This window comes from Nuphar pumila, chromosome 5 (assembly GCF_984573655.1).
Source record: "Nuphar pumila chromosome 5, dmNupPumi1.hap1.1, whole genome shotgun sequence".
NCBI lineage: Eukaryota > Viridiplantae > Streptophyta > Magnoliopsida > Nymphaeales > Nymphaeaceae > Nuphar > Nuphar pumila.
The window spans coordinates 20,066,401-20,085,398 of record NC_143253.1 but is presented as its reverse complement, the minus strand read 5'-3'; positions in this window follow the sequence as shown (position 1 = coordinate 20,085,398).

The following is an 18,998-nucleotide window of genomic DNA, read 5'->3' as shown; positions in this document are numbered from 1 at the left end:
AACTACATCCGACCTGCCATCAATGGGTTGGATGGTGGTCGGATAGCTTAGAGATCCAGATACGAAACTTATGGTTTAGAGACTTTGGAGATTTTGGACGTTGGATTAGAATATGAAAACTAGAATGAAGAAAATGTTGCGATATGAGATTGCCTGTCACAAGGATAAGGGTACGACTCGGACAAGTGACTCGAGTTCGATTCGCAAGTTCAAAGATTTTTTTTTTTTTAAATAGGATATGGCAACACTGGTTTTTAATATTTTAATCAATAATAAACTATTTTTTATATTTTAATATACAAAGACCATTTTATTAAAATAGCATAAAAGTACTGATAATATGAAAAGTTATTAAAACGATGTCTGTTGGTATGAGAGTTATATTAGCTTGTCATTGGCGTGTCAATGTCACATTTGCACTAAAAGACTCCATCTGAGTTGTACAATTTATATGTTAAGGCATATATATTGTCAAAATATTTGCTACTAATGAAGGTAAGAAATTAATGAGCTAAAAATCATATCTGCAAGTTGTATGACTCAATCTAGCCACATAAATGTGTTCAGCAAGGTTTGTTTGGTAAGGATCAAGCCTTAGGTGTTTTTTTTTAATGTAAAAATGTGATCTTTTTAAGTTATGAAATTTTGGCAGTGTGTCATTGATTTTTGGACCCCTTTAAAAACCTAATTACTTGTCATATTCACAATATTCAAAACAAGTTTCTATTAAACAAATGTAGATCATATCTATAACATTTGATCTACAAAAATTTAGAAAATTTTGAAGAAAAGAGTGATTTCTACTCACTTGGTTCCTTATCTTCATTAGTAGTCAATATTTACTATATATATATATATATATATATAAATGGGTTTGTGCTAAATGAAACACGCTAAATGAGTTTTCAAGTTTTTTCATTTTATTTTTAAATTATGACCCTACATATGTGATCTATGTGCTTGATTTTATAGGGATCAGCTCTTAAAGTGTTTGATTCGGACACATGGATAGGTTTTTATAATATTCTAAAAATCAATGGTCCAAAATCTTTGTAAAATTTTGAGGCTCCAAATATTATTTTTTTTATCAAAAACACATGATCCAGGTGTGGATTTCTCATAAATTGACCATGCCCAACACATTCATGGGCTCAAAACTGCAAAAAAATACCAAAAGAACAGAAAAAGTCATTTAACACATTTCATTTAATATATTTCATTTAACACAGACCCATTACTCTCTCTATATATATATATAGAGAGAGAGAGAGTGTGTGAGAGTGAGAGAAAGTGGGTGTGGGTGTTGATCATGCATATTTTATTCATAATTTTATATATATTATATGCATGATATTGTGCAAAATGAGTATTAAAAACTTGCGTTTAGTTGATGTTTATATATTGTCCTGGCAATTAAAGAAAAAAATAAGCAATTTAGACCCACTTGTATTTTAGAAAATTTTAGTTTTTTTAATAGGTTTTTAAAAATTATTTTTTTAGAAATGTAGCTTTTTGAAATTCTTGAGAATTAGGACTCTTTAAAAAAAATCTAAACAGCCCTCTAACCCTAATTATTATTATAAATAATAGTTTGAGAAGCTAAGGGGGCGTCTTCCCTCGTTGAAAATCATGCCTCCCTAGCTCTCTCTCCTATCTCCTCTCTCTCTCATGACTTCTCTCTCTTCTATTTTCTCTCCTCTTTCTTCTTCCTTTCTCTTCCTCTTCCTCGCCGGTTTGAAATCTTCTCTTTGATTGGAGGCGTGTGGTACGTGGTATAGAAGAAGGAAGTCCGCTCTGCTCTCCCCATTTCATCGGAAGCGAACCTAAGGTAAGCCTCTTCTCTCACTTTTCTGTATACTTTCATTTAATTTAGTTTGTTGCATATAGGTAGTTTTCTTTAATCTATGCATGTAATAGTTCATATTTTTATTAGTGTGTCACATACAAGCTAGTTGCTCTAATTAGCTATTTCACTAGGATAGTTTAGGTTCTTGTTTTTTCTAATAAAAAATAAAAAATATATATTTCTGAGATTGCAGTCAGATCTGTCGATCTCATCTGTTGATCAGATCTGATTCAGCCTGCAGTCTACCGAACATTCAGCATATTTGGGCCAGCCTGGTCGGACCAGATCAAATCTGGTCAGCTCTGGCCAGCAGACTCGTTGATCAGGTCTGCCAGCGTAGATTCGATCTGTGATCAAACCTCAACCAGGTTTGTGTCCAACATAGATCTGAGCAATCGATCTGCCAGTATTGACAAATCGACTACTCTGCTAGCATTCAGCCGGTTAACCAAGTTTGACCTGCAGATCCGACCAAATCTGTTGACCAACTCAGGCTAGCCCTGACCAGTCGATTAGATCGGCCAACCCAGGCCTACTGCCAGACCAAATCTGGCAATCATTGGTTTGTTGTCACCAGCCAATCGAATATTCATTCTAAGTGGCCAACTGATCTGCAGATTAGATTTTAAAAGAGCGCAGCTAATCTTGAATGCATGATTCATATTTTTATGCTTTTTTTTGTTAAGATCTGATCACATGCACGGTCAGTCTGATCAGTTGACTAGCCCAGTCCAGATCTGACCAGATCAGATCTGGTCAGATCTGACCGATAGACTAGGCTATCCCTGATTGCCAGCTTAACGTCCAGCATAATCAGTCCAACCCAATTTCATATACTCAATCTGCAGATTGATCTTTTCATAGGGCGCAGCTGAATTTGAGTTGGGTGCTGCAATTGTTTTATTTAATTTATGTTCAGCAGTTTAGTGATAGATTGGTGGTTTGTTAGTTATTTTTTTTCGGTATTAGCTTAACATAGTTAGCTCTTGGTTTTGTTACATTTTAAATGATAAAATAAAAATTTGTTTTGGAAATCATGCTTTGGCATACCGTGAGCTAAACCAATTTTTTAGTCTAGATTTTTCTTTTCTTTACAATTAGAGACATATAGATTTTTAGTTTTTAGATTTAATAGTTATTTTCTTGCAACTAACCTTAACTAGATTAGATAGTCTAGTTGTTTCGTCTTGTTTTGGTGTTGAGTTTTGTAGGTGGGTGCAAGATTTTTTATTTTCATTGAAACGCGACAACAAGGGCAGTACACGTGTGCAAGCCCTACAATTTTTAATTTTCTTTATTTTTATATTTTTGAGGCCTTGGGCCATTTAATTAAGTTGGGTTGTAATAATTTTATTTCTGCTCGGACCCTTTGTAATGGGTTAATTGTGCTTTATTTACTTTTTGAGGCAATAAAAATCGCTTTGTTTAGAGTGCAAGGTTCCAAACTCGTTCTCTGAGTTTGACCCAAACTTCACCACTAGTATGAACCAGTTATTTATAATTTGATGCACTATTTACACTAACAAATTTTTATTAAAAATATCTTCTAAAAATACTTTTGAGAAAAGTTGCATCAGGTGTGTTGTGTTTTGCACACTTGAGTATGGCAGGATGGTATTGCACTTCAACATTTCTGGTCACGTTTCACTATCAGATCGGCTTCAACAGTTAGGGTCACACTGAACAACATGGACGATCCACCATGATGGTTTCCAACCAATATGATGCTGAAATAGTGCAAATAAAGAACAATGGCACTGTGCGTGGCGCAGGCCACTTTTGCGAGTGCAGAGCACACATGGCACCTACGCATGTCGTGCTATGCTACGCATGTGCACAACAATGTTAAGCGTGTGGGGCACAACGTGTTGCATGCACTATCGTGTGCCATGCATTGTGTGTGATGTGTGGCATGTAGTGCGCATGTGTGGCCGCATGCTACTGCGTGCTATGGCACGCGATAGCGTGCTGCAGCACACACATCAGCATGTAGTGTTGCAATGAGCAGCATAGGCATGGCATGTGCAGCAATGTGCAAGGCGCGTGCATAGCTGTGTGCACAAAAACTTGAAGGTGAAAGATCAACATACATTAGGAGTTGTTTGGGACTAAGATCGAAAACACAATGTGTAAATGAACTATGAAAAACATGTTAGTGAAGTCAAATTCGAAGAATTCGAAAGTTGAAAATTTTATGGTTCTTTAAGTGTTTTTTGAGTTCCTCCTACCAGCAGAGGCTCAACTCTCAAAACACCTATATAGAGGACCTCTGACTTGAGCTAGTTGGCATGTCTTGACACCGGCTTGGCACAGGCAACCCCTATATCGCACAGGCAACATTGGGAATGCATGAGGGTGTTAATGTGTAATGCAAATCCCCCGTGGGACGTAGGCATTGGTCTTGGGTGCATGTGGAGGCAGCCCATAGTGCGGCAGTGTGGTCTCAACCATGCATGATGGCACAAGATCATACGAGTGCGTGCACGACACCGACGAACGAGTCTAGGTGTTGTTGTTCGCTATAGCTTGCAATCATCAACTGGTCTTCGAACTGTGGGTCGAAAGACCTTGTCCCTTTGGTGGCGAGATTATATTGGGATCGCTATACGCTCCATGGCACGCGAGGCTAAGGCATCTGTGTGCTCGTCAAACTAAGTCTAAAATTATCCTAATTATTATAATGAAGGGTATCAATGAGTTTAAACATTCTATGACTAGTTATTGGTTTAAATAAAGCAAAACATTAGTACAAGGCATTTCACGCTTTGACATGGTATCTATTTTGCCAGTTTTCAATATCACAAGAGGTTGCCTATATGTCTAAAATCAGCCCCAATATATATATATATATATATATATATATATATATATATATATATATATATAAGAAAATTGGTAGTTGTGAAATGCTTAGGTACTAAACCGATGGTGAATCGCATTGGCCATCCATCATGCGCGTTGATGGACGATGTAAAACCCACAATTTTTAAGGATTATTAATAAATAAAGAACTCATCTTTATCTCCAAATTAAAAATATGTTTCTAGCTTTTGAATTTTATTTATTGATATATTACATATTCATTTGTTCATTTCTAACCAATCAGGACAAAATTTGCATTTATAGAACTATTTCAAGTTATAAATCACTATTTATATATAAATTTTATTTAAATATATTTCTGATAAAGTTTGTAAATTATTAGAGTGTATTTATGTATTATGTGGCTCTTGGTAATGGTTTATAGGGTAATTTATCATTTTGGCTAATCTTGGTATAATTGGCATTTTTTGAGTTTTTGGCATCTGCGATCGCACACGAAGGGTTTGTTGTATTGCTTGGGCAGCAGTCTTTGCGGACTTCAAAACCCCTCGGTCTTTTGGGTTTTGATTCATTGTTCTTCACATTATTAAAGTAAGTTTCCTTAACTGAAGTTGTATATAGCATATTTAGGCACTAATTGCGTAAGCATGATGTTGTTGTGCTAAATACTTTACTGAATTGCAAATACAAGTTATGCGTACACACCGCACATAGTTGTGGATATCTAGGGGTGCTATGATTGCCTATATGTTTAACTGATTTGAGTGCAGGATATACTAAAAATGTGATACTTACACTAAGCATCAAAACAACTATAATCCAATGTGTATTGAATTCAATGCAATGTGAAATGCAAATTGGGTAAATGCCCATGGTGCAAATGCATCACTCAATAAATTTATTTTATTGTGTGCAATACCTTCATGCTCATACATTTTGCTTAGTTGTGGATATCTAGAACTCTTGTAATTATAGTTAAGAGATCATGCTTGTCATGATTGTAGTTAGCGAAATATAAAATGTGTTTGCTACAAGTACAGATGTGTGGGAGTTTGAATACCCGTGTACTTATGAATGTATAATATGTATGCAATGTGTGTCATCAAACTTTGGTTTGCGCATGCTATATTGTTTTGTGTATTTATATGAATTTGATACATGGTGCACATATAACTACTATGGATATGTGTAAGTCGTGTTTGATATATAATGTGAATGTTATATATATATATTGTCTTGTCATATGATGGACTCATTTATTCTTGTATGGAAGAATGCATGTGAATCTTATAAATTGTTTTGAACATATATTGTTTTATTTGTTTGAGGAACATGTGTGTATGTTGTACGGTAGGATGGTCAATGGGATTTTGACCTATCTTTCTTAGGCAATTATATCTAAGGTGATATATCAATTCATATGGTGAAAAATGTATATATAAATTTTATATTGTGTGCATAACTCGAATTACGTCAGAGTTATGTATGTTGAGGTTTAGTTGCTTCGTATTATGAATTATGTATGTTCACGTGTGCATGCATAGAACTCATTTTTTGTTTACGCATGCTTTGATGTTCAATTTATGAAATACAATATTTCTTGTAGTGATGATATGATGCGTAGGATAATATTCTTCTGTATGACATGATTTAAATGTCATGTGATATAAAATTATGAATGCATGCGATAAATGTTTAAGTTCAATAGTGAACTATGGTTTATGAAACCTTATTTGGTTAAATATGTGATTTTATGATTTTAATATCATATGAAGTGATGTATAATGTGATGCTTATTGATTGTATAATGCTTGTGCCCGTGTTGGTGGTTATCGACTCTGAAAGTGGTCAATCGTATTGATGCATGTATGACAATAGTTTTCACTAGATATGGTACCCATTGAGGAATGGTTTCCAAAGGATTCTCTATGAGGGTGTGCACGACTAGATCAGGTAATCCGGCTAGAGCAATAAGTCTCTGTGAGAAAGTGCATTGTTCAAGAATGGGTAGCCCATAAAGACGGTATATTCCTATGAGAAAGTGCATTATCCAAGAGCAGGCATGCCATATGTCTAGGACAGTAACATCTTGTAAGGTTGTATATTTCTCAGACCAGGTGATCTGGCGTGTATCTTATGAGTATTTATATGATTTAATAAAATGTTGTGATAAATGGTGATGATCTTCTGAGTTGATTGAGATAGCTACTTATAAATCTACATATTTGTCTTTTCTTTTATAGCATGATTATATGTTAAACTCAGATATAAGAATCAGATGCTTATTGATTTCAAATCTTGATATGAGGTTATGATTGTGACACTTATATTAGTTGATAGGTGAATGACACATCACGCTTATAAATGACTATGTTGACTTATTAGGTGAACGACACTCCACGCCTATATAATTTTATTACAAATGATTGCATTATGATTGTCTGAGTGAATATATCATGATTAATGTATATCATAAATATCTAACTAAATTACTTAGAAAGTATGTGTGTGTGTTTCACGCTGGATGGTCAAATATGATTTGACCTATTGTTTATAAGAATTATGAATGCATATAAAAATGATGTAATAACCTGAATGTCTTAGATGCATGTACATATTCAAGCGATAACTTGTATGACTTGAATGCATATGAATTATGGTTTATGATATGAGTTCATGTTGAATGAAATATTAAATGATAAAATGCTTTTAAATGCTTTATGTTTAAATGCTTGAATGGATGACTTATGGGATGTTGTCTCATTGTCTATCACTTGATGATTGATGAATAATATATCATGTTTTTACCTTTGAATGCTTGATATATTTTCTTTTAAGTTTGAGTTTGGGTTGCTCTAGTAGATTTTAGCGAGTCTGGCCATATTTTATAGGGGATAAGTAATGCAGGTAAAGTATGATAAGTAGTTTGAGCGAAGTACGGGTCAAGCTGCATCCTCGAGGGTCTACTCTTACCTTACGATCTTGGTAGACATGATCTTTTCGTTTTAAGTACTTGACTGAACTATTATTTTTGTACTCTAATTTGAAATAAAATTAAACTCTTCATATTTCAATTTTATATTGTACGTGGTTTGAAATGTGTATACCCCATACATTTTGATTTAATTGTTATCTTTAGTGTAACCTTTCTCAAAGTCTTAACCATTTTTTAAAATTATTTTTGCATTATAAGATCTGATTTAATTATAAAAAAAAATCATCTCGAAATTTTAATATTTGAACAATACTTAAGGTTAAATTTTTTGGAGCGTTGACGATAAAATGATGAGTTTTTTTTTGCCAAAGGAACATTAGTGGCGAAAAAATTGTTGTCGCTAATGCTTCTTTTTTCACCCAGAGCATTAGCGACGATAATTTTGTCTAATGCCCCTTTGGCAGAAAAACTCATCAAAAATGCAATTTTTTGTTTTGTTTTGCATTGATCATTCATCAACGCACGCGATGAATGGTCAACGTGTTTGACCACATATTTAGTACCTATGGATTTTGTGTGTGTGTGTGTGTATATATATATATATATATATATATAATATATATATATATATAAAGAGAGAGAGAGAGAGAGAGAGAGAAATATGGGCATTTTCAACACTTTTTTTGCAAATCTAACAACGTGGATGTGCTTGGCATGGTGAATTTGCTAGGAATCAACCATTGGATCGTGTATTTTAGATGAAAAATTATGATTTTCAAATGCTTGAATATTTATGAAGATTATGAGTTATTGATTTTAAAGCCTTAAAAAATCTTGTTTATGCATCAAAATCGGATTATTCAAGAGCGGGTTCTTATAAAACCGTAGATCACATTCATACATATGGATTCAAGAGAAAAAAACAAAAAAATCATGAAATCACAGTTCACACATTACTTCTCATATTTTCAGATCTCATGTTCTAGTGATTATATATATATATATATATAGAGAGAGAGAGAGAGAGAGAGAGAGAGATGTAGCCAAAAAAAATTAGCATGTGTTGTTTGTATGATGTTTGACCAAGATTTTTGGGTGATCCAAAAAACAATAGTTATAAACAGTTCAAAATTTGTTGGCTAAAAAAACTTTTTTTCATAAAAAAAAACATTTAAGAGAAGATATTTATAAAATCAAGCATATAAAACACATATGATGTCAGATGGCTTCAAAACTACTTGCACCATGAAATCTCAATTAGGTTGTACATGCGAATGATTGTCATACAGAGAGAGAAGAGTAACAGCAGACGCTCCTGTCAGATGAGCCCTTGCCGTTGTTCACATATGAAAATAGCCAAAGAAAAAAAAACCCTTTGGCGGTGGTCATGACCGCTGCTAAAGTGGGCGTGCTACCATTCGGGCGTCCTTCGTTACTCCCAGCATAACCCCCTTATGGAAACTAATTAAAGCCTATTTTTTGTTCCGAAAGGCCTTGTTTTGAATTTTGATCTGTCGATCTTTGACATTTGACAACGATGGACATTCAGATATTCTGAAAACTAGAAAACAATTGTATTAAAGGAAAAACTGTAAAAAAAAATCTGAGGGAAACATACATGGCAACTCTTAACCCTATATTCAACATGAATTCCAAGTTTAAACTAATTGTGTTCATGTGGTTATTTTTCCCAAAGGTGACAAATTTTGAGAACTATTTAAAAAATGTGAAAGCCAGGGTAGTTCATATTGCTTTTAAGATTGTTTTTTTCTTTTTTTTTTGAAAGGCAAGCTGGGGTTAGGGGACCCCTACCAGAACAACAGCCACCCCATGTGGCAGAGGGATTCGATCCTGGGCCTTCAGCTTGACACAGGACCCAGCTTACCACATGGGATACCACCTTGGTGGTTTTAAGATAGAAAGTCCCGATAAATTTTTGGATCTATTCTTGTAAATGAAGAAATAATTGCACATTGGTTGTATTGCAAGCAACATGCCATTTTTATCCCTATATTTAAGATTAAACTAATGGTGCCATTTTTTTTTTATAATCCAAGGGGGAAAACCTTCTATCACCGATCACTAATTCTGATTTGAACGGTGAAAAGCTGGTACCGTAGGTGCTAAACAGATTCAAATTCAGGATTCTGATTAGAATGGTGAAAAGCTCATACCAGATTGGATTTGGTTTTTTTGTATAAACCGATCCTGACATCATCGACAAAGATGCAATTATAATCAGATATGGTTTTGGGGATAAAAACTGATTGATTGACATCCCTAGCTATTATCAAAGGCATAATAACCTTCATTAACAAGTTTTGCTAAGCATATATAAAGACGCAGCACCACCTACAACTATTTATAAGAACTTAAACAAGAGGGAAATACATTTGAAATTAAAGGATTGAAGGGCTTACCCAATTGAGGGGACCCTTCCAGAAATTCTCCAAGGCCTGAGCCAGACCCAAGCCTAGGAGGGGGGGGGGGGGGGGGCAAACAAGTGTAGCAAAAAAAAAAAATTGGTGTGATAGTCTGGGGTTTGGCGGCAGCGCCCCCCGATTTTTTTTTTGAGATAAAATAAAAAATGGCTACAATTATTAATAAAAATCTATTTCATATGGACAAATCAAACTATTTGCTGAAGTCAGGGCTGGGCTAGGACTGGGCTTTAAAAAAAAAAAAAACTGTGGCAGGCAATCGCACCCAAAGAGATTTGGAGAGCACCCATTGAGGTCCTCATTTAGACCCCCAAATCCTTCCTTCCCAAAGAAAGTGTTGAGAGATATGTAGGGTTGTGCAAAAAGAGATGATGATTATTGGAATGCCGTGATTGATGATTATTCTGCTAGAAAAGGTGATATGGGAGTAGGGCTGGGAAACGAGCAGCTTGGTTAGAAATTGAGTTTGGCAAGCCTAACTACAAGCCAGCTCATTCAGGTAAATGAGCTGAGCATGAACATGGAAAGCTCAGCTCGGCTCGTACGCCCATTTTACATATTATATTTTTGTGTATTTTATATTTTATACATATAATATATATATCAAATGCATTTTTATATGTTTGATATATGTATTATACATATGTTATGTATATTTTATATATTATCATGCTTTAAAAAATACTTAAAAACATTTTTTTAAGAAAACAAGCCAGCACATGATTGGCTCATAAAGCTCAACTAATAACGAGCAAGTGACAAACTCACAAGCCAAGACCGAGCAGGGGTGCACCCTCAACGAGCGGAGCCCGAATAACACAACCTTGGCCGGTTTACCAGCCCTATTTGGGAGAACCATTTTCTCTTACTTACCATATGCAAACCTCAAATCTAAAACTAATTTACTGATTCTACCTTTGTCTTCCCTCTTGAATTTGGATTTTTTACTTGAGAAAAATGGGTGAGTCTGGATTTGCCCTGAATAAGAGTTATTGTACTTTGAAACTATGCCATCATTTTGAAGTAACTCTACTATCTAGTAAACTCTGTTCTTTCAACGATATATGTAGGGTCATGAATAGGACCACATACATGTGGTATCGGCGGTATACCTATTGGTAAACCTGCTTTCAAAATATGGAAAACTTGATTCTTTTAATGGAAAGCTAGCTTCCTTTTCATCTCTCAAATCGATTACCTCACTTCCTTAAAGTTTTCCTCTCTCTTCGTGTTACTTTTCACTCACTTTCTACCGTCTTTTTATTAGAACATTATAATTTTTTTATAACAAGCTTGCATGTTGATTTTATACCATATTTTATTTGTATTTATGATTTTAGTAATTTGCTTTTGTCTATGATTCTTTCACTTTTCACACACTTGCATAATTGCTTTATAATTGTACCCTACTTTTCACTTCAACACTCGCTTATACTTCATGTTGGAATATAAATCCATCGAATACTAAAACATGATCGATAACATGCTTTTACTTAATCATTGAAATCAAAACAAAATAAAACCAAAGGCAGAAGTTGTACCTGAATCCATAGCGCTTTGGTTGATCGTAGACGGATATGATCTTTCAGAACCTATATATTGGTCATTTTTCTTTTTTTAAACCTTATGAAAAGGACTAAATCATCTTCTGATAATGAGGAGTCTGAAGAGGGAGGGCCTTAATATAAGGTTTGGAGACCATAACCTAATGCACTTATGAGTCAGTCTCAACTCAACTCATTATAGAGTTGCAGACATGGCAGGTCTCTCCACGTATTGTTCCATACCATTTGAGATACCATAGGGTCCATCCGGATTAGACCACATGAACCGGGCCTGAACCTAAAACAGACTTACAATGTGTGGTTCAGCGTATGTAGGCCCACAAGATTTTTCTAATAATATTCAACTTGGGCCACATACGTAACCTTATAATCATATATTGTAACCTTATGAGCTCAAAATTATTGTCTTATCAATTGATATATCTTCCAATCCGGTCTATTGATCATGTCAACATAGAACCAAAGCGGTCTTCACTACAAATAACGTAATTGAACCTATCAATGATCACATATATTGACATAAACAAATGACATGAATCAAGTATGGATATGAAGCATGGAAATTACATGCAATGTTATCAAACATGCCTATTTTCAACTAGTCCTACTAAAAACTTTAATGAGATCACAACATAATGAGTACAGAATGCAATTGAAGCTTTAACTTTATACCAAAGTGGCAAAAGAAAACTTTATTATATCATAGAATGACCAAATAAAAACACCCACTGAACCAACATATCATAAAATTATAAAATACTATTGCAAGCAGTATGCTCTTGAAAGACCTTAGGTGGCAAACCTTTAGTAAGTGGATCCACAATCATGGAGTTTGTGCCAATATATTCTAGTGATATCTGACCATTTTGCACTCTTTCTTTAACAACACAGAACTTAATGTCAATATACTTTGACTTCGATGAGCTCATGTTGTTATTGGAATATAGTACTGCTGAATTATTGACATAAAATAATTTTAGCGGTCTTTCAATATTATCCAAAATCTGCAGCTCAGTGACAAAATTACATAGCCATATCCCATGGTTGGATGCCTTATAACAAGCCACGAATTCTGCTACCATGGTGGAAGAATCAATGAGTGTCTGCTTGGCACTCCTCCAAGAAATAGCTCTCCTGGCCAACAGAAAAATATAGCCTGACATGGATCTGCGACTGTCTTGGCATCCCGCAAAATCAGAATCAAAATACCTAATGATCTTCAACTGATCTGACTTCTTGTATGTGAGCATGTAACCTTTTGTTCTTTGCAAATACCGCATAACTTGTTTGGCTACTTTTTAATGATTCATACCTTGGTTATTAAGATATTTGCCTAGCATGCAAACGCTGTACACTAAATCCGGACGTGTACATACCTGAGCATACATGAGACTCTCCACAACAGATGCATAGAAAATCTATTCCACAGCTTTAATTTAAGACTGGTGTTTGGGGCACTGAGTGAGACTAAACTTGTCTTCTTTAGCAACGGGAGTATCCCCTAGTTTGCAATCCTTCATATCATACATTTCCAGAATCCTTTCGATAGAGCTATTTTATGATAATCTAAGAATACCCTATGAACGGTCTCAATGTATCTGGGTCTTTAATACAAAAGGGGCATCCCCAAGATCTTTCATTTCAATTTTCTTTATCAAAAATCTCTTGGTTTCGTGCAGTATGTCTATATCATTACTAGCAAGCAATATGACATCCACATACAAAACCAGAAAAATAAATTTACTCTCACTGATCTTATAGTATATGCATTCATCAATCACATTCATCTTAAAATCAAATGAGAGGACAACTTAATGAAATTTATGATACCACTGACGAGAAGCTTGTTTAAGTCCATGGATGGATTTCTTTAGTTTGCAAACCATATTCTTGGCATTGATTGAGACAAAATATTCTCGTTGGACCATGTATATTGTCTCATTGATATCCCCATTAAGGAATGCAGTTTTAAAGTCCATCTAGTGTAGCTTTAAGTCACAATGAGTCACAAGTGCCATCATGATCCTAAAAGAATCTTTCATAGAAATCGAAGAGAAAGTCTTTATATAGTCAATGCCTTCCCTTTGAGTAAACCCTTTTACAACAAGACGGGCTTTATATCTTTCCACATTACCCTTTGAATCTCTTTTGATTTTAATATCTATTTGCAACCAATGGGTTTTATACCTTCAGGTAATGGGACAAGATTTCACACGTCATTGTCACTCATGGATTTAATCTCCCCATACATTGCTTCAATCCATTTTTATGAGTTAGAACTTTGTGTGGCTTGATAGAGGTTGATTGGATCATCTTTCATTAAGCCAGTATCACCCTCATGTTCTTGTAGAAAGATAATATAATCATTCAAAATTGTCTTTCTTCTCTCTCTAGTGGATTTTCTTAATGGCATTGGTTCTTGAGGTTGTTGAGTTTGAACTTCAGGAGTAAAGCTTAATTCTGGATAGGGAGATCTGAAACATTACCTTGATCCGAATTTGTGGGAATAATGTCAAGAATAAGAATCTGATCATTGTCATCCATAATTGTTGGAAGAGAAAGTGACTCTTTTTCAAAGGCAATGTCTTTCACTTTATCACTCCCCCAAACTTAGCACCTTCAAAGAAATAAGTGTTTTCTATTTCGAGAAAGGACTTATTTGCATGGTCATAAAACTTATAGCCCCTGAACCTTTCAGAATACTCAACAAAATAACAGCTAACTGTTCTGGAATCTAGTTTCATTTCATATGGCATGTATAGCCTAGCCTCAGCTGGACATCCTCAAATATGAAAATGTTTTAAACTATGCTTTCGGCCTATCCACAATTCATATGAGGTCTTGGTTATTACTTTAGATGGTATCATGTTCAAAACATAGGTTGCAGTCTTCAATGCTTCTCCTCAAGGGAACTCTGGTAAAGTAAAATGAAAAATCATACTCCTTACCATATCCTTAAGAGTCATGTTTCGTCTTTCAGCAACATCATTCATGCTAGGGGTGCCTGACATGGTACACTGAGGGACAATCCCACATTCTTCTAGAAATTTAGTAAAAGGTCATGGATGTTCACCTGATCCATGATATTTGTCATAGTACTCACCACCACGGTCAGATCTGACGGCCTTAATTCTTTTCCCAAGTTGGTTTTCAACTTTGGCCTTATACGATTTGAACACATTCAGGGACTGAGACTTTTTATGAATTAAATATAGATACTCATAACGAAAATAGTCGTTTATGAATGTAATAAAATATTATTGACCATTCCAAGAAGCCTAGGGAAAGGTCCACAAATATCTATATGAATTAGTTCTAAGACGTCTGCTCTCTTTTCGGCACCTAATTTTCTTATGTTTGTTCGTTTTCTTTTTATACACTCAACACAAACCTGAAGGTCAATGAAATCAAGAGAACCAAGAATCTCATTTGACATAAGCCTTTCAATTCTTTGTTTAGAAATATGGCCTAAACGCTTATGCCATAACAAAGCAGAATTCTCATTTGTTAATTTTTATTTTGTACCACGAGAACTTATTTGAAGGTTTCATTAAATGAGGCAATAGTATCAAACATATAAATGTTATCAACTGTAGATAAAGAACCGGTGCCAATAAGATTTGAATCAAGAAATAATTTAACTTCATTATTTTCAAATAAACAAGAATAACCGTATTTGTCTAAAATGAAAATAGAAATTAAATTTTGCCTAAAAGACAACATAATAAATGTTTCTTTCAAATCTAAAAAATTTTCAGTCTTTAATGACAACCTAAATGTCTCTATTGCCTGGACTTCAATAGTTTTGCCATCGCCCACATAGATGAATCTTTCAGCATCAATTGATGGTCGACAACTTAGGCAACCCTGCAAAGACACACTTATGTGAGTGGTGGCACCAGAATTCATCAACTAAGTGTGTTCGAGCACAGAAGTTAAATTAACTTCAGAACAAAGTAAAGTAAGAAGCGTACCTTTCTTCTCATGCCAAGCATGATACTTGGTACAGTCTTTCTTCATGTGACCCTCCCCTTTGAAAAAGAAACAAGTAGACTTTGGGTCCTTATGTCTTTTCTGTTTCTTCTACGATTGAGGGTCAACTGCAGTTTCCTTAGTCTTTTTCTTTTTCTTAAACTTGTTCTTAGAGGTTATTTCCAGATGAGCACTTTCAATCTTCTCTTGCTTCATCCTATCATCTTCTTGCACACAGTATGAAATGAACTCATTAAGAGTCCATTTCTTCTTCTAGCAGTTATAATTGACCTTAGACTGACTGTACTATATTGGAAGAGATATTAAAACCAAATGCACGAGTAAGTCCTCAAACAACTCTAACCTTAGTGCCTTGAGTTTTAAAGCAAGATAAGACATTTCCATGATGTACTCTTGAATGTTTCATTTGCCCATATATCTCATTGAGACAAGACTCGAAAGAAGAGTACTTGTCCCAACCTTTTCGTTTTTGCAAAACATTTTTCAATTTCTTCAAGAAAACGTTTTGCATTGGCCTCTTCAAACATGGTGCCCCTGAAAGATTTTGGAATCACACATTTCATGTTCATGAGACTCATGTGATTAGATCGATCCCACCACTCAGAGTTTTTTTTATCCTCAGAAGAACTCTTGTCTATAAGAGCAGGTGGTTGATCTTCTCGTAGTGCAAGATAAAGATCTATATATCCAAGCATAATCATAACATTTTCTTTCCAGTTCTTGAAATTTGAACCACTCAAAAAAGGGATAGAATTAATGTTGACAGATATCATGCAAGCAGAAGTATTAACTAAATAAAAAACAAACAAACTCACAATTAACATTCATATTCACATGCAATAACATAAAATTTACACATTTAAACAATGGTGAACCCCAACACAAGATACTCAGCACAACATTGACACTTAGTCTTTAGACAGAAGTGTCAACTTGTAAGTGGTACTCTCAATATAGTAATTAAAATATGGGCAAACAGTCTTGTTAAACAACAAACCTTTCTTTGGACAGACTCGTTATTCACATAGAAAATTGAATGATTATCCCATATTCATTAATGAAAGTATATATTTGGGCTCAACCAAATAGTAATCTTTCTTTGGGCCAATCAATATTCACATGAGCCGCAAATATATAGCCATCACAATAATCTAAAATGAACCAACCTACACAATAGAGGTTACTTTGGCAACATACTGATTTGATCAATTCAATTTAAAATATCGAACCCAGAACAAAAAATAATTATCATCGTTCAAATATGTCTATGCATACATATGAATAAAATGAGACAAGCATAATAGCATATATGGGTCAAAAAGTAATCGAATATCGACTCACCAGAGTGACCCGTAATGCATGCCAAATAGCCCTATAAAATCTTTATTTTTTTTTATAAGGCTTAGTGCATGAGTCCGACCAGTCAGGCCTGGTCGGACCCTCCTGCGGGTCTCGAAGTAGGTCTGACCCAAAACGGGTTAGACCCTATGAACCTTTTCTGTTTGCTAACCTCTGCAATGTGACTATAAACCAGACTCGGCATGGGCTCACTAGACTCGGTTCGACACTTATAACCAAATGGGGCTGAACTAGGTAGCTGGTTTACACCCTCCGAATACAACATTTGTCGGTTCAAACCCTAACTAAGAACTGAACCGGCTCGAGTTGCCAGTGAAACCAGAGCCCACAGCATACTGGACTGAACTGGTCTAGTGTATAAGGTCCGACCCTACCAAAACCAAAATACCGAAGCAGTTTATTTCTGACAGCTGAATCGATCTTGAATGTAACTGAACAACACTGGTCATATAGGCAGAAGGCCGAACTGGCCTATAGAAACTGAACGACTCCTTGCCCGATTGAGCTAGCTGAAGGGGCACTGAATCGACACAGGATCGATGGTCGAACCATCCTGGCGCAACTGAGCTGGTTAATGGGCGCTGAATCAATCAGGATCTTTGTATTGACTCAAACCCGAGTCGGCTCTATGCAATGCAGAATCGGCCTCGACTGTTGTGGTCTAAACAGAGGCGATCAAAAGGATGTCACCGACCTCAAGGTACCTAGTGACAGTGGCGGGGTGAGCTGGATACCCCCGCACAACATCATCAGTTACGATCGGCTCTGAAAAGTCACCAGTTGTGGCTTGGGGAGAGTCGTATGCCCCATGTCATTGTCGATCATTGATCGCTCGACCCCAAAAAAATAGTCAATCCATCGAACAAAGTGGGGAGCTGCTGCGTCGGTCGGTGATCCGGCAGGCAACCAAAATCCAAATGGTCGGTGATGCAAAAGAAGGGAAACCCCCTTTCATCCAGCCAAGAACCAGCTTCTGCCCCACCCCAATTCATCCAAGATTGATCCCGACGTTGAACACCTCTCGGTCGGCGACCGATCTGGATCGTAATGTCTGATGAGCGAATGGTCAATCCAGACTGCCACAGTGCTTCCTGAAAAGCAGCATTAATCGGTGAATTGGGTGCTTCCGGTAGCATCCAAATTCAGTCATTTTAACTTCTGCCAGCAGGGTGTGTTCGGCGATGGTCAAAATCGACCCCAGATGTCGACGAACTCAGATTTGAAAGTCTACCTGCCCTCTTGTCGCTGAGAAGGCGAGGATGATCAGACCAAACCCTCTACCACCGGTTGCCTAATGAGGGTGATTGCTCATCGCTCGATGAATCGGATGGGAGACGATGCCTCCTGTTGTCCAACGAGCAAAGGGAAAAAGCGGGAAAGGGCCAAATGACATTTCTGTTAGATCGTCTAGTGACTCAAAAAAAAAGGGAAAGGCTGAAAAGCCTTTCCAATCGATTGGCAGCCAAACAAAAGGCCTGATGGCCCTTCTTGTCCGGCAGTTCAAATGGGATCAGAACCCCATACCGACCGATCGCTGAATCATTGAAAAAAAATAGAATAAAATTAAAGACAGAAGTTGTACCTGAATCCATGGCGCTCTGGTTGATCGTAGATGGGTATAATCTTTCAGAACCTTTATATTAGCTCTTTTGCTTTCTCTAAACCTGATGAGAGGGACTGAATCTTCTTCTAATAATAGAGAGTCTGAAGATGAAGGGTCTTAATATAAGGTTTGGAGATCATAACCTAATGCATTTAGGAGTCTGTCTCAACTCAACCCATTATAGAGTTGCAGACAGGGCAGGTCTCTCCACAGAGTGTTTCATACCATTTGAGATACCACAGGGCCCATCTAGATTAGACCACATGAACCGGGTGTGAACCTAAGGCAAACTTATGATGTGTGATTCAATGTATGTAAGCCCACACGATTTTTTAACACTTCACACGTTGCTTCTGGTATTCATTTCATTTCCTAGTAACTATGAAAGATACACCGGATTTTGATGCTTAGTAGGGATGTCAAGGTGTCGGAT